This window comes from Aulonocara sp. 'chitande type north' Nkhata Bay, linkage group LG8, assembly GCF_057382095.1.
Source record: "Aulonocara sp. 'chitande type north' Nkhata Bay isolate Kocher_YH1m ecotype deep benthic linkage group LG8, A_spYH_male_GT1.1, whole genome shotgun sequence".
In the NCBI taxonomy this organism is placed as follows: domain Eukaryota; kingdom Metazoa; phylum Chordata; class Actinopteri; order Cichliformes; family Cichlidae; genus Aulonocara; species Aulonocara sp. 'chitande type north' Nkhata Bay.
In genome coordinates this window covers 15,837,010-15,859,400 of record NC_141351.1, presented here as the reverse complement: position 1 = coordinate 15,859,400, position 22,391 = coordinate 15,837,010, and the positions used below count along the sequence as shown (strand labels likewise).

At 41.9% G+C, this 22,391-nt stretch overlaps 1 protein-coding gene across 3 annotated transcripts in view; it reads left to right on the top strand.

The window, feature by feature from the left end:
* Window positions 1-22,391, top strand: part of LOC147323482 (zinc finger MIZ domain-containing protein 1-like) — a 113,587-nt gene that overhangs the window by 44,519 nt on the left and 46,677 nt on the right. Inside the window, exon 3 of one of the 3 annotated variants that reach the window (XM_086303863.1) lies at window positions 7,834-7,959. The exons of the other annotated variants lie outside the window; for them this stretch is intronic. The gene's annotated coding sequence lies outside the window, so the exon portion shown is untranslated. The remainder of the gene's footprint in view (window positions 1-7,833; window positions 7,960-22,391) is intronic. 3 annotated transcript variants of the gene reach the window in all.

Below are 22,391 nucleotides of genomic sequence, written 5' to 3'. Positions count from 1 at the left end.
ATTGTTACGCTGAAGAAATCGCTCAGGATAGAAATGTTTCATCGCAGGATAAAGGTGATCGCTCAGAACAACTTTGTATTGATTTGCAGTGACCCTTTTCTCTAAAGGAACAAGTGGACCCAAACCATCGCCAGCAAAAAGCCCCCGGAGCATAACGGAGCCACCTGATCCCCTCACACAGGGGGTCAAGGGTTCAGGTTTTTCTTGCCTGTATTTTTGCACTTGCTACTAGTAGCTATGCAGATGCTCTTGATTTTACTTGCCCAGTTTTTGAGTTCATCACGGGGAGTTGGATTTAAAATGCATGCACAAGGTATTAAAAGATTTATGTGGATAATCTACAGGCCTGTCCCTATAAGTAGATATAGGAATAATATGATAAGAGTACAATAAAAAAATTAATGGCAGCAACGTGTGCCTAGAGAATACAGCCAAACAGTCTAAAAGTTATACAAGTCCAGCTAGTCTCTTTTAAAATCTTTATAAAGTCTAGCTTTCTTTATGGTGTCTTTTTTTCTCTATATATTCTTCAGCTATTGCCTGCAATATAAAACTGTTTTCTTGATGCAACATGATATTTTTGCTCCAGTCCACCGCAATGAACTTGAAGACTTAGTAGAAGTAAAATAGCCAAGGGAAAACAGCTTACATCGATATGCATAAGCAAAATTCTCCAGGATGCATATATTAAAGCCTAAAAAATTCAAACAAAACCATCTCAGTGTGACTGTAACTCTGGAAATAAACCTCATGGTTTGTCTAAATCAGAATGCTGAAATCAGACTGGGTTCTCTCCACAGGCAGTATGGACAGGAGGAACAGTGAAGGCAAGTTATTTTAATGTATGGGTGGAGTTTAGAGATGGTTAATGTGCACCTATTCTCTAAATGAAGAAATCTATTTTTGTCATTTGCGAGAACTAACCCATCGAAAAAGGGAAGCTTTATAACACAAACCCAAGGCACGTGTAACCTAGCGTCCTCTAGTTGTTAAATCATGGCGACCTGTCTGTCTTTGTCATCCGCCTGCAGTCTGTCTGGGGCTGCGGTACATGACAGCTGCATGTGTATGTATGGACAGCTCATTTACCCTCTCAGTCTCCTCTGTCTCATGTTGACTGTTTGTACCCGCAGGTCAAACGAGGTCTCATTTAAAAGATACACTCAGAAGTATTTCCTGGTTTTGGAAGACTAGAGCTCGATCCTCTGAAAAGTCTTCGCCATGTGTATGCATGAATGCATGGTACATGGAGCTGTGTGGTGGTGGTGAATCTGCTCGAGGGGGTTGTAGAGGCGAGTCGAGGGGATCAGGAGAGGCAGTGGGAGGGGGGGGGGGTTCTGTAAATAGCCCACCCTGCATTAAGAACTGGCATGCAGGGGCTGCGCTCTGTGTAGCCTGACCTCACCAAGCAAGCCGCCACTCACATTTCCTCACAGCGCGGGAGGCTGTGGAAGCCAGCGTCGACTGTTTCTTCAGTTTATCCAGGTCTACTCTCACTAGTAAAGCACTGGCGTTCGTGACCCCACAGGCCCCCCTCGCTGCCAGCCAGTGTCAAAATAACACAAGCAGCTCGGCGGAGGGCCTCGGCTGCTCTGCCTGCTTGTTATGAAATCACGCTGCCCTTATTTGGGTGTCTAAAAGTCTACTTGCGGTTAAAATTTCAGATCAAAACAAAGTGTCGGCTCGATTTGATTTCTGTCTTTCTCCACATTAAGCTGTTAAAAAAAGAGTTTGCCTGACAGCATATGTTCAGTGGATATGCGTGTGTGTGTGTGTGTGTGTGTGCTTGGAAGTAGGTCATTGATTTGGAACTTGGACACTGATTATGTGCTGTCCTAGAAATGGGCTATAATCGGTGTCTCTCATACCAAAACAGCTTTTCATAAGTGGCAGTTATTTCAAGGTCAGGAAATAGTATGCATCACATTGTTGCACATGCACACAGATTTTATTTATCTCTTTCTCGGTTTCACCAGATTGTTGTTTCTAGAGTCTGTTCAGTGTTGTGAGACTGCTCATTTTTAAAGCAAAAGAGAAGAAAGATTGCGTTTATCTTTCTTTTTAGGGATGAGAATGTGCCAAACTTTCCGGCATGCCCCGTTCTGTCCTTGATGACGACGATGATGTAGTCGCTTCGAATGCCGTTTGAGCCAATAATGTAAATATTCTTGGTCTTTGAACAAGCCAGAACACGATCTGATCTGTCTTTGACGCTAAGTCTCCGGCACACTTACACAGGGGAGTTTTTTAACATGACCGTGTTGGAGTACATCAAAGCTGGGAATTAACTGTCAGCTAGCATCATCACAACTCCCTCTATATATCTCCCCTCATAGCTTAAAGCAAGTGCTGTATTAGTTTCTGCCATGGATTTTCCTCAAGCACCCCCAGGATTAAGCCTTGATATTGTTTTGCAAATTTAACTTCAACTGAAGTTAACTGAGCTTAACAGTGGTTGTAGGAAGTGAGTAGCGCATTGGTGCTTATGGATCGAGAATAAAAAAAAACGTTGCTTGTATGAATGGAAAGGCCGCATGACAAAATGTTTTACTGTGTTGTTGCATAGTTAAGCGAGCATCTTTTCATGATAATACCAGGAAGAACTCGAAAGAACAAATCTATATTTGCATGTTATCCCGGGTTTGCATGAGAGCAGCATTGCGATTGCTCCTCCTCCTCCTCCCCTCCACGTGTCCCACATGAAAGATCCTCACGTTCGCAGAATGTGCCTTTTTAAATGAGCCCTCACCGTGTTTGCATTTGTTTAGGCAGAGAGGCAGCAACCAACAAGCAGGCACAGACAAAATCCTATCAAAAAATGACATCAGCTGCAACAGCTGCAGGCTGTAGCACTTGGAGGAGAGGAGGGAGAGAGAAAGAGGAGAAAGAGGAGAACAATTGACCAGAAGCGACACGGGAAAGAGAGGTGACCTGATTGCTCAGCTGGCCAAGAGCACGGGAAGGAAGCAGCAGGAAAGGCTGGTCCCCTCAGTCTGGCCTTACTCTGTGCTGCTTCTGGTGGGTCCCTCTATGGCCTTCCTCTCCTCCCTTTTCCCCTCTGCACCCCCACCCCCTAACCTCCTTCCCGCACTGCTGCCTGTCACGGCTCACTACATCGGAACAAAATGATCAGCTCTCACCTCCTCATGAACACGGGTCATCATGGTAGCGACGTAAAGGCTGGGGCCTTTGTATTAGATAGGGATCACTGATATGTGGGAGGAGGAGCTGCTTCAGAAGACTGGAGAAGTCAATATTGTATTATTATTTTTTTGTTTGTTTTTCTTTTTTACAGCACACATATGCAAGGGTGTTTAATTTTTATTATTTTATTTATTAGCAATGGCCTTGAGGTTGCCAATTTTGTTGCGCTATTAATTTCATCTTGCCGCTCTCGAGGAATTATTAGATGTGTGCGCGTTTATGATTCCTCTCTCTACAAGGAGGCACATCAAGTACCTCTTTCACAATTCCTGTAGCTCGTAATGTAATTAATTCTAATCGCAATGATCATAATAGCTTTTCAGATCAAATACCCAGGAGCAGTCCTAACAAAATCATCCATCCCTCTGAAAAACAAACACCCAAACTCTCTCTCTGTCTCTCTTGCTCTCTCTCTCACACGCTGTCTTTCTCCCTCCCTCTGTGTTTGGCTTTGGCTCCGAGAGAAGAGCAGTCAGTTGGTTTTTGGGGGGGTGGTGGTGGGACACACACACACACACAGCAGAAAACAGAAGGACCTGCACATTTGCATACCTTTTTAGCATGTGGCTGAGGGAGCCTTTATTAAATTCAACCCCCCTGTAGGGTGGGTCCTAAACTGTGAAGGGGGGAGGGGTACAAGAGCTCACAGGGAGGGAAAAAGGAGGGGGGGGGGTCTCATCCTAGAGACGGGAGGCAACATCTGAGCCAGCAGACAAATAATGTTTCCAGTCACGAGAACAAGGTGGCAGCAGCGGCCAAGCATTTTCTTCCTGAATAGTGTCCTCCCCCCACTCAGTGTGGGTAAGGGTGCGATGCTCACTCATTGTCTTAAGCCCCAAATTAGCAATGCTGAAATGACTACTTAATTAATCAATTAACTAAAGAATTAATCTAAGACGAGCGTGATCATCAGTTAATTGTTACGGTCTAAGAATAAAGCTCCTTAAACTTACAAATTTGCCAAATGTTATGAAGATGTTAAACTGCTTCAGTCATTTTCAACAACTTTTTATAAGCAATTCTTTTTTTAAAAAAAAAAATCAAGACTTTTATCATTGCTTTTAACAGTCACTGTTATAATTGCTCATGAATAATCTAACCATGAACATGTTGCTATTAGCTACACTCATGTAGTCCTATAAGCGCGTAACAGATGTGAATAAGTGTCTTAACATGGCTTAATAACATTTACTGGGGCTTGCATATTAGCATGTGCACATTGTATAATGAGTTGAAAATCATATGCATTTTAAATCTACTATTAAACTTAAACATAATATATGTTTGTTTTAAAAAAGTAAGACAAACTGCCCCATTATAGTCTCCTACAGCAACTATTTGTGTTTATTAAAAATCCCAGGCATTGCATGGCTCCTTGTTACATCCACCTAAAGAAAAGCCCTATTAACAAGCGATAGGGCACAGAGGTTTTGTGTATACCTGTGTGCGAGTATGTAATGTATCTAAGACAAAGTGGGGCAAGCCCACAACACGCTGCAAGTATCTGTTCAAGCAAGCTGAGGCATTTTGCGGTTCTGCTTTTCCCAGAGAGGAGGCTGAGATAATGAGCCAACATAGTGGAGTAAAGTGAGGTTTTCCCCCACCGTGGACAGAGGGATGAGCTGTTAGCACTCTGCGCTAGTTAGCCTGTTAGACTCCATTTATAAACAACTCAGCAATGGCATGGTGACAAAACATTGGCAGTTATCACAGATATTCGTACACCTCTTACTTACTAGCAACAGTTGTGTTCTAGGGCAATTTTCATAATTAGCTTGTACTTAAGAGAGCAGGAGTGGGAATGACTGTACAATCTGTGGTGACGCTTTAAAATATCATTACATCATACTTTTTTCATAGAGTTTACTGAAAGTAATATAAGAATAATAATAACAGTAGAACTGGTTTACAATTCAATTCAGTTTTATTTATACACCGCCAAATTACAACAACAGTCGCCTCAAGGTGTTTTATATTGTAAGGTAAAGACACTACAATTATAAATACATTTACAGAGGTCAAAGCACAGAGGTGAAGAAGAAAAAATAATGGAAACTTGTGGAAAAGAGAAATTAACAGTACAGGGAATTATTTTTATTCATATTTGTATTTTTATTCTGTACTTCTACATAAATTCTTTTAAATCTGAGTTTTATATGTTTATGTTCTGTTTCAGGCTTGCAGGTCTAAACAATGAAGCGTAACAGACATGAAACCAATAAAGAAATATACAGCGTGTTTGGTTAATCATCTGATTCATCTTTAGAAAGTGTTTTTTTTATTATTTCTTACAGATGAGTTAGTGCACCAACATCTACAATATTATTCAAGGTCACCCAAATTCACAGTTTCTGAAATATCCAGATGTCTTACCTCCTTGCAAGTAGCTTAATACCACAGAATCAGCTAAACTACAAGGCAATCACCTAGAAATATCAAGTATATTTGCATGTTTAGTGTTTTCTGTTGGAAATCGAGCAGAGGCTTTTCAGAGCTCGCTGTTGGTGAAAAGGTAAATGCATATAATCAATAAGCTCGCCTAACCTTCTGCTGAATTTGCAAAATAGTGTAGCAATGAGCTGTAACATCATTCTCATTCGCAAAGCAGCAAGAAACCACGATGGAGATGCATAAGTTGCATGTAACTAGGGATTGCAAATAACAACATTTATATAGTTTCTTTGACTTTAATAGTAGGAATATAAAAACGTTTGATTTATTGATTTATTTTTTCAAACTCTTAAGAATTTATGATTACATGTGGCCATCAGCGCTATTCACAACACTCACCAAAAATACTACACTCACACTTTGCTGCTTTTGTAAGCCCCACCTTAACATTTGGCACACGCAAAGAGGGGGGGATGGGAGAAGGAGTATGAAGTGAAGAAATATCACAGATGTTAGTCTGCATGAACTCCTTCCCCTTTGCAGCCTTCCTGCTCAATCTGGCCTCTTTAGCCTCTCTTTTTTTCCTCGTGCTCCCTCCACCAAAGACAAATGACTTCTCCTAACCTAATTTCAGTTGCAGCATGCAAAGGTCTGCCTCGACGCCTGCAGGTCAACAGAGCTCAAGTAGACACTGTGCAGATTCGAGCAAAGAATCGGGTGCTAACTGGGCGAATTCTCATTGATAAGTTGTTGTTTTTTAAAAAAAAAAAAATTTCATGTAAACGACTTCGATTTTCTCACTTTAGCTTGTATTTTTGTCTTTGTGTGCACTTGTTTATTCATGCACGAGAAAGCGCTTTTCACCACATGCTGCAGGGGCCAGTTGTCTGTTTGAAGAGTGCAATGGAAACAGCAGGGTTAGTGTTTCAACCAGTGCTACAGCCACACTGTGTGTGTGGGTTGTGACTGCGACTGGGGTCACAGTTGTGTGACATGCCAAACCCAGGCTGGTGCTGGTGGTGGCTCTAGCAACGATACTGCTGTCATTCACCCGACCACTCAGTGGGTCAACTTTCACTGCCATTCAAAGTTTAATCTTGCTTATGATAAATTTAGTTAAAGCGAGGCCCTAATCACAGCCCATTTAGATTCTTTGGGCTGATAAAGAACAGGAAGTGGTGGATTGTCTTTGATTATCTTGCCTCTCTCTATTTCCCTGGAGACATGTTGCGGCTTCAAGCCTGACAGAGTCTTTGCCATAACTAGGACAGACCTTTGATTGGTTTCTGATGTGTGGACAGCAGTTGTGTCTCGAGGGTCCAAAGCAATTTATCCAGAGGATATTAAATGACCTAATGGCCATATTATTTGCAAAGAACTAGCCCAGAGGAATATCCAGGTGTTTTTAAGGTGCTGAGAGGTCTGCCCTTTGACTAGCATGCAATTGACTGCACCGCGAAAGCTCAGATTCATGCATGCAGCTGTATATTTTCATTTTCTGTCTCAATTTCAACAAAACATACCAAAATGGTTTCTGAAGCCAACATAAAAGAGTAGATGAGCTTTGATTCTCTCTGATTTTGTCCGAGGGATGTAAGAGAAGCCTGAGAAGCATCGGCGTAAAAGCTGTGTTGCATTGATACTGGCCTTGTTCGGCTTTCTTTCTTTCTTTCTTTTCCCCGACAGGAACTGGCTAATTTCCTGAACTTGATATACCATTTGGTCAGCACAGAGAGAAACATCTGAGAGAATGGATATCAGAGAATTCTCCACGTTAAAAAGCTTAATGAGTGTTCAAATCTTTGGGTCAAGGCTTTTTAACGTTTTACAGGTGGTGAAGGAACTTGGGAGGCACCTTAAAAGGAAAAGCAAGGAGTCAGGAAATGAAAGTGGAGGAACTGTTTTTGGGGGGGGTTTTTTCAGTTCATCAGATTCCCCATATGCTCAGCCAGACTTATTTGGGTCGTTTATGTTAGTGGAAGGCATTGGATCACCTGCAGACCCTTCAGTTTGTAGTTTTCAGTGGCTACTTCAAAGAAGCATATGCCTATCTTGACTCAATCTCCATTCATGGAGAGTGACAGTATCTGTTTCTCCAGCTTTTCTAGAACTCAGTGTCAAAGGTCACACCTTTAGCTGGAGGTCATCTCTCTGGTCAGCTGCTGATTTGCAACATGACCCTCTCTCCTGATGCCTTAAACCCCTCCCCCATCTCCTCCTCCTCCCTTTCTCTTCCAGATGACCGTACAAAGTGGCTAACACATGTAACTTCCCCAATTGATTTAGATGAACCCTTGACCACACGGTGATCTGCGTGCACCAACTGCTTCACCAGTCTCAGACTTCTGGTCATCGGCGTCCAGGGTATGGTTTCTTTAAACAGATCTAGTTACTTTTGTTTCGCTTTCAAACAGCAATGCCACTGCAATTTAAAAAAAGGAATAATTTCCAGACAAAGCAGTTGTCTGCCTCTGTACAGCTCAAGCATTAAACTTGTGAAGAGTATTACTTGAGCCTATTGATTGGAGTCCTCTGCCTTAGAGAGGGCGGTGTGCAAAATCAATGCTTTATTTTCTCTTAGGCTAGCCTTCCTCGTGCTCCTTTTTTTTGCCAGTGAAAATGAGAGGAAACCAAGGGAGAAACCATTTACCTCCACTGCATTCACTCTTTTCTGTTGACTTTTGTGACTCATCTGGACAAATTCAGCTTTGTTTCCCGTCATCTCTTCAGCCCACATTGTTTTGTACCCCTTATCTCAATCACATACACCAGCATGAATCGACCTTTTTACAGTGGTGGGTGGGAGATATCATTCTTGTTTGTGCTATGGTAGTTCTGTGAGATTGTGTGTGTGTCTCGTAATCCATCCTGGGGAATGTACAGTATAGTGTTTGCTTGTCCTAAGTTGTCTAAGGTTGTCTATTACTCTGAAGATAAGGTTTTTATTTCTGTTATTTATACAAAGAAGGTCTGTAACACAGCGATTTTCTGTAGGGATGATAAACCTGAGTGCTTGAAACTGCAGGCATCATGAGATTCCTTGATATGTCAAATGGCAAATCAAATGACACTTTCTTGTTAGAGTCTGTCTAGACTTTTTTGCCCACAAAGCAACTTTTGTGCTGAAAATTTAGTTGGAGACTAAGATGTGTTTTTCCAGTAGCCTTGAGTCTCTTGCTTCAAGGATCAGGAGTGGGCCACAGAGGTCTGTTTTTAAACTCCATACCTTGTTATTCTTCAGTGCCTCTGCTCCAGTGAGCTGGTGACATTGTTTTCCTGTGTTGTCTCTATATCCATCCACCCAATATTAACCTCATATGTCCTAAATGCATCGAGAAAATTACTTCAGATTTGTTACTAACCTGTACTTGGACCCAAGGATGAGCTGCTCATATTTTTTTCTGGCCAGAGGTCAAGGTCACTGGGACCCACCCGGAGAAAATCCGATTGCAGCACAAACATTCACTTAGAATTTAACAACAGGCCACAAAAATGAAATGCCTGATTGGTTCAAATTGTCAGCTGATGACATTTGATATCCAAAAGGTTAAAGGTCAGCCTCACTGTGAAGTCGTAGTGCTGTACAAAAACAATTTTCTGGCCATCATCTATCACGGTAACTCGTGATATGTATCCGCATCTGCACTGACATGGACTGCATGTCTGAACTGCAACTTAAGTGGCTTGGACTGGACTATAGTACCATTCAAAAGTGCTAACCCATTCAAATATGCACATGTGCACAGCAGATTATTTAATTTCGTTTTCACTCTTGTAATCTTAACCTCAATTCAAGTCGAAATATCAAATCCAAGTAAGGCTGCTGTCTGCTAGTATGCATCACTCTCAAGTCCTCAAAAAGACTAAATGCTTACTTTTAATTCTAGTTGCTATACTGTAAAACTGCTCCATTGTGCTCATCTGAGGTGCAGCTGCTGTCGGACATGAAGTCCGACAGAGGACAGAGAAACACAAAAGGTGGTCAGCGAACAGGAACATGGCTGGTGACAGGCTGCCTGCATGTGGGGTGGTTTCGCTAACGAGAAGCCATTGTGCCCTCAGTGAAGGTTAACTCTCTGATTCAGGGAGGCAGGAAGTGTTAGCTGCCTCCCCTGCACTTTTCCCATCCGCAGCCTCTGCCAAGCCTCAGCAGAACAATCCAGCCCCTGTGACTGAGAGGCAGGGAGGGAAACAGAGGGAGAGTCAAAGACAGAAAAAGGGAGGACTAAGGGGAGGGGGGGGCACTAGAGGTCCAAATCTGCAGGGTAACATCAGGCTCCTACGTTATGCAAGTGTTCCCTTTTTGTCTGCCTCACCCAGGGTTTTGATACGGATTGCATGAAGAATGATGGTAATGCCGAGCATTCACTCTGTCCCCTCTTCACCAAAACAGCCTCCATTTATGGTTACTCAGACATATTTTCCCTCACAATTGGAGCTGAAAAGTGGCCAGCTGTAGCCAGGTTCCAGTAGGTTTGCGCTCTGCCCACACACACACACACACACACACACACACACACACACACACACACACACACACACACACACACACACACACACACACAAACAGGCAGGCACACACATACACACGCCCATAAGCACACACACCGTGAAATGGATATAACTAAATGCACTCAGAGACAAACATTCACATAGAAAATAGATATCTCAAAACGTCCACACACAAACACACTCACTGAGAAAATAGATATCTCAAAATATGCACACAAACACACACAGACTCATAAGTCACACAACCTCATACGGAATCAACAATCGCATCTTTGTTAAATTATCCAGGAAATTGTTTGCAGTGCTTTGATAACACAGGTGTTTATATGGTAATAGCTTCTGGAGGCTGGATAAGAATGAAACAATAAAGTCATTAGGGTGTTACAAGAAGAAATGAAACCAGGTTTCTTCACACACTGCAATGCATCACCTAAACACACACGCACATAGTCTCAACAAGAAGAGGCTGAACACTTACACCCAGATTCATTAAAGAAAAAAAGCTTTTGTCAGCCACCTTAATGACCCTTGATGTGTGTGAACCTCTGCCAAGTTGTCCATGGAAGGGCCATTTATCTCTGCTGGTGTGGTTATACAAAAGACAAAAGAATATCGAATACACACAGGATAAAATGGATCATTCATAGTAATGACACCTGTTTATCTCACCTGATCTGTTAAAGGCTTTCATCTCAAGTGTGGTGGTCCACAATGTACGTAAGTAATCACTGATATGAGGTGATCCCCCCTCCCCGTTCAGATTTGTTATTGACATCAGGCTTTTTCCCATCTGTCAACATTTCATATCCTCAGTGATCTGCTGGAATTCGCTCCATCCTCACAGGTAGCGACCTTTGCTGACTTCTCTCTGTGTTCTGACGTTGTGTGGGATGTCATATACACATCTGTAGGCGCTTATCAGCTCTGCTGCATGTTTATGTTGTGTTGCACCCTGACATAGCGCAGCTTTCCCCTTCACCGTCAACTTTGAAGACGATGTTTCTGTTCTTTAAAGCTGCCTGAATGGAAAGCTTTACATTAACGATGAGGAAAATCACTGTTGTGCTTATTTTGCTCATAGTGACAACTCACAATTATAATTAGAATCCATTGTTTCACACAAATACATTTTATCTATGTGTTTTACCCCTCCAATAGAACAACAGATTCCAAAATTGATTTTCTAGCGTGCGATCCCCTGCCTTTTATTTTATTTAGTTAGAGTTAAGTTGCTCCCCTTCTCCGTCTCATGTTTTCTTCCTCCAGCCACATTGCAGCTGTGGTGCTCTTTGATATCATTTAGCTGTATGAGTCTCTGGTCACATGAACCAAGAGACTCCAGCACCACCATCTTGGACTGCAGCTGGCATTCCAAGATGTTCTATCCTGAACATCCATTGCAAGCTGGAGGGCCATTCAAATTAAAGGTGGAGAACAGGTCCATACGCCGCTGTCACCAGATGCCTTCAAACACCTTTACCAAGTCTTACTGTGGGAAGAGGATATAGAGGTGGTACTATCATTCTGTTATTTATTCTTTAAGCAGTTGGTTATTAAGGTCTTTGCAAAGGCTCCTTATAAAAATATTATTTCACAGTTAATTTAGGAAATCTGTATGTGCCTACTTTAGCATCCATGTGTGTGCATATATGCACAAGCACATACCCCCCACCTCTCACAATTTTAAACTAAATCTAAACAAGAAATACATGAAATAAAAGCCTTTAAGTCTTCAACAGATGAGAAGAAAATGGCAAGTAAATGAAACATATGTTACCAGACAACATATTCCCCCTCCACTGGGGATGTGCTAGCTGCCTCCCACCCAAGCTAATACGACAAGATGCGTATTTATCGCCCCACAGAACTCCCAGAAAGTAACCATATGGAGAGGCACTTAAATGTTTAGTTGTGCGATCGTGTCTTTGTGGAAATTAGTAATTGTACTAGTCTGCATAGATTTCTTCAGCTGCCACTGTTCTGGACCTTTGGAACTGTCTTTATAGCTGTGAACAACCATAGATGCGTTTTGTCTGCTGCGAAGAGCATTGCAGGGTGACAGGCAGGCAGTGTGTGAACAAAGATGTGTATCCACAAAGGTGCCCTCTCCCCATCTGATCCCGACACATTTCCCCTACAAAAAGCAAGGGGTTGTGCACAGCGTGCAGATGCTGCTAGCCTGCCTATGTTGGTAAATAATGAATAGGTCACACCTGGTGGTCTCTTAGAGGTTCAGTGCAGCCTCTGTCCCTCTCTGGTGGTGGTTTGGGAATATGTGTGCACCTCTGAGTGTATGGCGGAGGTCTAGCATTAATCAAAATTCTCCTGCAGTCTTCATATTTGTTGTGCTTTCTTTAACCTTTAGCAACACTGTGTCCTCTCGTGTCATCTCTCTAAAGTGCTTGAACAGTGCTTGTGCTTTTATCATGTGGCGGTGTGTGTATGTGTGCGAAGCAATGGCATTGAGAGCCAGTAAGAAGCATTAGCCGAGCCTCTGCGTTGGGCAGGGCCTCGTAAGGATGTGTTCAGCACTACCACAAGGTGACAAATGACTAACTTAGATCTCCACAGGGAGCTAAGAGACTGCACTTAAAAGTGTCCAGCAATCCGGTGTCCATCACAAGCATAAATGATTTCTGAAGAGTCTTTTTTTTCCTCTTCTTTTTGCCTTGGGACCACAAATGACTAAAAGCTAATTCATTATTTGCGATCACTTCAAAACATAAAGCCTCCCACATAAAAGATTTCTCAAATACCCAGTTGAGATGTAATGCATCATCAGTCATGCTAGCAATCTCGCTCTATCAAAAAGGCTTGTCTCATTAAAAATACATGCGGTGTATTGAGCTGAAGTGTACCAATCATGCAAGCTTTCCATGAAAACTCCTTGTGCTGGTTTACAATCAGCAGGTAATGAGCAGCTAGGGGCTGAAGTGGATTTTCTACATTTTTCAGCATCCGTGGTGAAAATTTGGCTGCAAGAAGGGATTGCTGTTATTATCAAGCAGTCTATTTGGGTTAATAGTTTAATGCTAGGGCCGTAAGATTTTTAAAGATAGTGCACAAGTTCCAAAACAAGAAAACGTTTTAGAAGTTATGATGATTATTAATGGATTTGTTAATTGATTTTAGCATTTTTTCCAAATGCGCTTGTCTTTGTTCAGTGTTTGAATTGCTGTCGTTGTCTGCGCTGACTATCAGCAAAGCACCTCAATACTGTTAATAGAGATTTTGTATAAGTGGCTCATTTATTCAACAAGAAAGTCTTCCGGAAGTGTTCGATACGAGCGGTTCTGCCTCGCCTATCAGCAGCGCGGGTTGTGTGTGGCAGAGATAACGTACGGCCATTGCGTCACAGGGACGGCGCGATTGGAGGCGGATTCGGGAGTCAAACAGCGTCTTATCTCCTGTATATCAATCACAGTGCACTGTGGCTCCCGCACACACAGGAGTGCCAGAGCTTACTGCTTTGTTTGTTGTAGCAACAAAACTGCTCTGAAGTGGTATTGTGGTGCCCTTGTTTTGGTTTTTTTTAAATATTTTTTCATAAAGGTTACTTGCTGTGTTGTCAGGGAAGCAGGAGAACAGAGTCCCCAGACTGTAGGTTCACAAAGCTCCGCAACAGCAAGAATAGAAATCATAGGATTTCTATTGACAGCAGCACTTCCAGTCAATAGTCTTTACAGGGTTTTGTGTTAACACAAACACCACGCGAAGCACCACAGCACACTCTATGAAACGCGCTCCACTCTGCAAGATAAACTGTTGTCATCAAGGAATTAGAGTAACTATCTGCTTTGTGTGTTTTCCCTGCGAGCAAACAACACAGCAAATCAAAAGAATGTTTACAGGGGCTGCAGAGGAGAAGAAGTGGAAGTGAAGAACAACGCCATGTTTCCTGTCTAGTGATTTGTAAAACTCTTGAATTAATTTTGGCCCGGAAAGCTGGCTCAGCTTACAGGGAGTTTTCCCTATAAACAGTGGAACGGAGATTCCTGCCCCTCAAGTTCTTTCCATTCTTTCCACGCTCTCTTTGTGTGTGTGTGTGTGTGTGTGCTTGTGTGTTTGCACATGTTCACAAAACTAACACTAATTTACAAGCATGCCCGTTATTCCCGATTTGGATTTTGCGTTGTCTGAAAATTAGTTATGCTTGTTGAGTTTTTGCTACTGTTTTCAGCAGTAACATTAATGCAGGAAGTGCTTAGTTAAAGGACTATTCCTAATTATTACAACTTGGGTGTATTTCCACAGCTTTGGCCACTGTGTCTGTTGTGATGACTATGGTAACAGTATCTTCAAAAACTGTGAGAGGTTTTAAACCAGCAACGTTTCTGCAGCACGGTCTGAAAAACCTGCTGCATCATGAAACAAGTTTAAAAAAAAATCCTAATTACTTTATTTAGAGATACGAGAAAACAGGTGTTGCATATGATGTTGTATCTTAATTAAAAATATCTGAAGAAAACGGACTTTTTTAAAGTAGTTCAGCTACGAGAGAACAATCAAGAACTGGGGATAAATTTGCTGTGTTGTGTGTTAAGAGCAACATCCCCTGCACCCACCACCTCCTTCTAATTCTAAATATCCCATTAGGGTAAAAGACCTAAATGTAGAAATCAGATGAAATAGACGCCTGGTAGCCTCTAAAAGGTCAGACCTTAATATTAAGTTTTAGGACGTCTGTATATATTAGAATGGAATATAAAATAACGAGTATAATAAGCAACACAATACCTAACATGTCTGAATAATTTAGGCCTGAAACCCAGATTTAATTCTTTCTTTTGCTCCAATTAGTTCTCCACACTCTGGCCCAGTTCAGCTATGGTTCCCCTGCTGCTCTGCCAGCAACCCGCCCAGTTCCCCCACGTAGGACGCGTGGGGAACTGGACAGGACGTCATACACTCTTCCCCACTCTGCCATGGCTCAACAGCCCATCCCTGACCTGCCCAACCCTGCACTGATTATATATATTTATCTATCAATCACATCTAGCTAGATCGGTCTCATTTTATAGCAGCCATCACACAAAATGTGTGTAAACAATACGTGTTGCTAGGCAAGCAGGCACATCAAACGTTGATGGATGTCTAAATGATTCTCTCTGTGGTTCTAGGTATAAGTGGTTATAATGTTTTGGGGGGGGTTTTCTTTTTATTCCACACACCCCAATATTCACTGTGTGCGAATTATGAATAAAACCTTTTGGGAAAAGTCATAAAAAATGAAATGAGAGGCTTTTATTTTAACAGTGTTACATGAGCACTAAAATGCCAAGGGCTCAAAATGACCCTGTTCTAGTGTTAACTAGCAATGTGCTGGTCTGCTGCCTAGCTTGAGCACTGGCGCTATTTTTTTAGCTTGTGATCTTTACCCAAACAGATAAGGAAACTTCCACACTGCTTTCTTTTTCTTCTTCTATCTTTTTATGGTGCTGAATATCAATCATACATCGCCAGATCTCTGATCGGTACAGTTGCTAGTCATGCATAGTCAGAATCTAGCGTGGTGCCTGTTTACAACTCTCAGTGCCACCTCAACTAAACAAACTGGAATGAGGCACCACCTTGTGGCACTATTTAGCAGTTGTGAATTCTCAAAATAAAGTGACAAAGTTGAGAGATCATTTAAGAAAGCTACTGTAGATGTCAGCAGGTATTGGTTTCTGGGAAATTTATGATATGATTGTTAACAGAGCTGTTGGTTAAAACATGAAAATAAGTTCCAGATTTTGTGAAACTTGAAGAATCATGTAAAAAGTTTCAAAACAGCCTAAACTGCTTAAAGTCAGCTAAAACCAACAGGGTATCAAATACCTGCGAGAGGCAATTCTTCTACTTTTCATTTGCCTGCCTCTCTAGTACTTTTTTTTCACTTTGTGTGATCAAGATACAAATTTATTTGCCTGTGGCGCTCCTCTGTTCTTTGATGTTTCTTCTTACTACGCTCGTGTCCACCGAGGCCAGAAAGAAAAACAACTTTTCCAAGTTTAACTGTCGAACATCAAATCGTGAACATCGGTATTGACTCGCGTCCCACCAGGCCAATTTAATCTGTGATTCAGCTCGCACAGTTTAGCCAGCAGAAGGAATCGCGTTATTAAGCCCCCTTAATGAAACAGTCAGGATGGACTCTCCATATCTTTGTGCACTAAAAAAAGCTCTTCTAAATGGAAAACACATTGTCTTCATTATTTGCAAGTGTACAATGAAGGCAGTTGCCATGACTACAGCCATCGGAGGCTGAAGCCTGGTTTGAGGCCAGAGGGGCTACAGGAACAAAGTGGCTCCTAATGGAGAGATTGTACAAATGACTCTCTGAAAGGGTTATATATCGCTGGCATTTTCATGTTGGCCAACACAGTCGCGGCGCAACAAATGATCGGTTTCAGATCATATCCTCGTGTCAGTGCTGGTTCTGTTTAATGAAACAAGATAAATCTTGCCAAGTTATTTGCTATTCCCACTGAACAGTCTGCTAAATATTCTTAGAAATGCATCTCTAAATGGCTGTCCTATGTTGTTTTCCAACGTAGCGGCTTTTTAAAGAGCCTTGCGGAAACTTCCAGTGTACACCAATCAAAATGCAGATTGTCTACACAGTGGGGTGTCCACCCAGGAGAATTAGAGCTGAATACTAAGCAGGAGAAAGCTCTCAGTTTTGACTGCTGTTTATGCTTTGGAGACAGGAAGAGGGAGGTAAAACGAGAGCGAGAGAAACGGCATCGCTTAATTTCTTTTCTCGTCTTGAATGTAGGTTAAATTACCTTTAAATCTCACACAGAATTGCACATTGCAGGTAAATGAGTCACTTGGCAGCTGATAAGTAGCTGCAAAGACATGCTGGGAATCAGAGACAAGGCGCCTTTTTGCTGGAAGAAAGAGACATTTTGCTAATAATAGAGGAAACGGTCGTATGGGACCTCTCTGCTCTCCGATTCATGTCAGATAATAATTGGTTTACCTGATACAATGCCCTGTGTTTGGTCGGTGATGGGGCGGCGGCGAAACAAATTACTAGGAGGTTGACCTTTTGTAGCGCCGTGCTGACCCCAGGCAGGGAGGCTGCATGACAGGAACACTAACACACCACAGTGCCACATAAACCAGTCTGGATATTACATACAGGGGTGTCGGTTTAGTTATTATACTGTCTGCGACATTTATATACCATTGTATCACCCTAGCAAATTACACTGCAAATTGCACACATATGTGTTTTATGAAATGTTAATTGCTTTAATGCATTGGCCTTTTTATTTCGGCTACATACTCTGCCTTATACGTGAGCATACATATACATCATTTCTGAATAAAATGTAGATAAAATAGTCTAAATAACATTTTTCAGCCTTAAATGGTGAGAACACATTTTACACACAGGCTATGCAAAGCTCTAACACAATCTACCAATCACAGGGCAGCGTGCATATAGCCCAAGGCTAGTTCAGTGTCCCACAGATGTGACAGATAGTGTTTATGTTGATTACCATCTTTTATTTACAGAGATAAAACAAATTTTGAGTTGTTTGGAAGTCGTTTATCCACTAGAGTACCTTACCCTATTAGCTCTGTCGCAGCACATGTAGCACAGTAGCATCTCTAAGGAAGCTGTTTCAACCAGTTTAAAAAAAAGAGAGAAAAGAAAAGCAATTGCCATCCATAAGTCAAAATTTCAGGCCAGTAATTTGAAATTCTGAGTTGCATATATCTAAATTTTTACTTAAAAGCTAACTAAGTTTTCAATTTCGCAGGAAATGCAGATATCCTCTGCAATTTTAAGGCTTTTTTAATGGCAATATATAACTTTTAACACTAAATTAAGAACAAATAATTTGGCGCGGTATAAATAGATTTAGTTATATCCTATTTATTGATATATTTAATAAATGTAATTTGCTAAATAAATTATAAAATTAAAAAAAAAATAGTATTAACTTATAAATTAACATTAAATGTAATGTAATAACATATCAAAGCAGTTTATCATGTGTAGCTGTCTTGAGTGTTTCGCTGAGTTTTCTCGTGTTTTTAGTTTTGTTCCATTTTTTTCCAGTGGCAGAAACACACTTCCATACATCACAGTTAGGCAGATGGTGGTGAGGATTGTGTGTGTGTTTATTTAGATGCTAGGTTAGCTCTAACACACAGTATGTACAGTATATGTATGCATACATGTAAGTGAAACCTGCAGGCATATGGATAACAGCATTTCTATATTGACTTTGGCCCCAGAAAGTCAGTGTCAGTTGGGATCTAATAAAATTTGCCAAAAGAGCACTTTCTGCTGCCTGTAAAGCTTATTGTGTGAGCCAATTGTTAAAAAAAAAAAAAGAAAAGGGAAAAAAAAGATGAGTGAATTAGCATTTTTGTCAACTCAGCCACTCGTCAATGGGATTATAACTGCAGGATAGTAAGTGATTTTACTGAGTAAATTGGACTGGAACTATAAAAGTTAAGGGCCGACAAAGAAAAAGGATCTGTCTGAATCTAAATTACGGCTGTGGTTATCGACTGCTAGGTGCCATTCAAAGGAACTTTGACTAGATGCAACATCAGATTTGTGATTTTCGACATTAAAAAAAAAGCAATTGAGTTGCACTTTCAAGTTCCTTTTTCTTTAAGTCTCTCTTGTAAATGCACGAGGGTTCTGCACAGTGGCGGCAGCTCGCTGTGTCGTGTTTGTGCAAGGTTTATTTTACCCTTGCGAACAGGTTGTTCGCACGTTTGAAAGGAGCTCTGTTTGTGCTGTGGCTGGCCTTAAAGCTTGTTTCATGTCTTTGTTTATCTGAGAAGAGAAGAGTTCTCAACTCTCAAGACTTGTTTGTCCTTCCTGGGCTCAGACACTCAGCAGTCGTAGATCTAGTAGGACTGTTTTCTTTCGGTGTTCTCTACGGAGCTTTCATTAATGTGATGAAAGAGATCCGGGGCTTTCGAGGGCCCGGCGTGACGTCCGGAATATCCATTTTTCTGTAGATCAAGACTAGATATACTCCCAATTTAAATTCAAATCCTGGGGAATTGTCTGTGGTCTGCAAGGCACGTCACTGTCTCAAAAAAGGCGCCGCTCGATATTATAACGCAATTTGTATGTTAAAAAGGAGGCCCCTGTTGTTTAGATGTGTTTGGAAGTGCGAGTGTGTTTGTGTATGTGTGTATGCGTGCGTGAATATCGACGTGTCACTGACAGGGATGGCTTCTCCGGCCATTGTGTTAGGGAAGGGAGGCTGCTTGCTTTCAATCCATTATTGACTAATCTCATTAGCCGAGGATCCTAACGCTGAATGAGCGGCAGAAACGGACTCATTGAGATGCGACAATCACGTGCACACACACAAACACATTCGGCTGCAAGCTCACACGCACACATATTGAAGCACGCTGCCACAGAGAAAAGGAGTGACTTGTAATTATAGACAGCAGTTTGGAAAGAAGTTTTTATTGCCCGTAATTAGTCATTTTAATTAAGTGACTGCCTATCTGGGATTTCTACTGGAGCAGCTAATTATATGTTCAGCACTTTTTACTTGTGCCCGGACATATGTGCGTGTGCCCTCTGTCGCCTTTGTCCCGTGGCTGCCTGTAATGTTTGGTCCGCCACTCGTGGATCGCACTCACCTGTGCGCCTGAAAAAAACACATCTGCTTTGCATGTGAGCTCGCACCGCCAACATCGTAAACTTTGCTGTCATGGAAAAAGGAGATGCAAAGTGTGGGCGCGATTTGCACAGTCTTAATAGGAGCTGCAGCGCCACGTAGCTTCGTGTCTCCGTGTTTGTTGCTGGCCAGGTGACTGGGCCACACACCTCTGCACTATCAGCCAGCAGAGAGAGAGCAGACCACTGCAGAGGGAGATTCATGACCCAGCCAGCCTGTAATTGCTGATGGTTCAGCAGTTTTCAGGGTCTGAAACAGGAGGATACAGAATTTCTCAGCTTTTTCCATTTCTTGCAGCACTCATTTCCTCAGCCTTTCTGATCCAGTGCTTCTCTCTTTCTCCCTCCTCAATGTGCTGCCGCCTCTCAGACCTTCCCACTCTGTCTTTTTGTGCATGTTTGTCTTTAGCTATGTGCGTGTCTCTGTGTGTTTCCCGCACACTTCTGGAAATGCTACTGCAGGCAGCTTTGTTTATGTTCACCTGTCAAGCTACCTCAACTTCTCTGATGGATGATGTGGAGCTTGTTGTTTGCCAACAGCTAGAGACAAGTTGTTGCTAAATTATACCCCCAAACAACATACCTGTCTACAAAACTAAGGTGAACTGCTGCTGGGAAATTGATTAATTGACTGGACTTTCAGTCAAAACTGTATTCATTGTTGCCATAATTCCCAAATGTGATGTTTTGCTCTCAGTTCATAACAAATTCATTTTAAATGATCAGCAGTTGCACCTGTATGTTTAAATGTGATATGGATATATTATGATATTGCCCAATCTTTATAAAGTGAATATGCAGACGAATGTTGGCAAACTCTTCTGTTACCAGAAGCCTTTCATTTGTAGTCCTTTTGTGATACAAGTTAAGTTGATCAGTTTGTTTGAACAGTCTTTGGTTGCATGGAGGTAAACGGTCTGTGTAGAGAGCAAAACGAGGGATTCCACTTGCCAAAATGTACTCTCTGGATCACTGCTTCTCATTTAGCTTTTTATTAGCTTTTTTCAAATGTATCTGGATTCATAAACAATGACTGGAACAGGAACTCTTAGCCTGGATATCCGCCGGCTACACTGGAAGCGCCGAGAAATTGGCTGTTGTCCCCAGAGGCTAAGTCAGCAGAGAAGCTTATGGGTTTCCAGACCGACCACTGACCCTATTTATAAAGAGTTTATATGCAGGCATAAGCTTTAAGCACTTCGGTAGGTCCTCACATTTTAAAGTTTGTTAATTGGTTGCTTTTTTTTTCTTTTGTTAGGGGTGTATATGCAGATGATGTTTATGCATATAAAGTGTATATGTCCGTATGGAAGAGATTTTAAAAGCTAATTTTATGTTTTATATCCATTTAATGTCTCATAAGACTGTGATTTATTTACGAAACGGGCTCCTTTTGCATTTTTCCCTCATAAAAACGTAATTTTAAGAATTATGTATGAATAAGTAAACATTGTGTTGTATGAACAAGGGGACACTTTCACAAGTATAAGAGCTATATATGAAATATAAACATTTTACTTCAGAGGCAGTGGGAAATTCCTAATAACTTGTTTCTTTTTCACATGGGTGTGTTAAAGGATAGACTGTTATCGCTCCATATGACAGCATATTTCCATAAGCTGGAACTCTGCCACCCTCTCCTACAGTAACATTCAATATTAATTTGATACTATTTTTAGCTAGCAGTAGGATTATATAAAATGAGACCATACTGTTGTGCAAGCATCTGATCTGCATCGCTGAGACTCCTTGCATGCGATACGGTTTGCCTTTGGTGTTTTTATGCTGTAGTGACTCCCTAAAGAGGGCCGCACACAATAGGGAAATAATATACACTGAGTGAAATGATCCAAGGATGCCTGGATAAAGAAAGAAAGATGAATAAATGAATAAATGTCTTCAGTGCTTGATCGAAGACTCCACTAAGTCTTTTTCTCCCTGGAGAATCTCCTTTTTCTTCCCTGACACATTGGAATTCTTCACAGCTGCACGTGAAATGAGAGGCTTCCCGATTCATTTACACAAAGGCAATCAAAACATAACAGCCCACGATATCTGGCAAATTAGTGCAGCGCAAGCAGTGTGGTGTGGGCTCCAGAAGAGGCCGAGGAGGGGAGGCAGAGGTCTGCGTGTTGCATGGGATTCATCACATGCTCGCGTGTGTCCTCCCACGGTTCCATAAGGAAGATTTGTGACACGGATTTACTGCAGCCTGTGCTGTCTAACCTCTAAATCAGCCTCCTCCTACACGTCAGACCCATACTCCCTTTTTACATGCAGAGACACTCGGACTCACACGCATTCTGCGTGGTCACGGAGGGGGCGGGTAGGACGTCGAAGGTGCAGGGGGCGAAAGGGAAAGGAAGAGAGGTCGAACTGCCCTAGTCAAAAAGCCTCCTCTCTGCAGATCAAGCATTCGCCTGTCTGGTAATGTGTTGTCATTGACCAATTAGGAAATCCAGATCAAACGGGTGCAGGGAATGGCCTCTCACTGGCCCTCTCTAAGCACTCTGCTCTTTTTAATTGAGCACATTTGTGGAATGAGAGGCTTCTCCCCGGAGGGACCGATGGCTGTAGATACTAGCAAGCTGTTAACACGGGATCAGTCCGCCCAGCAAGGTTATCA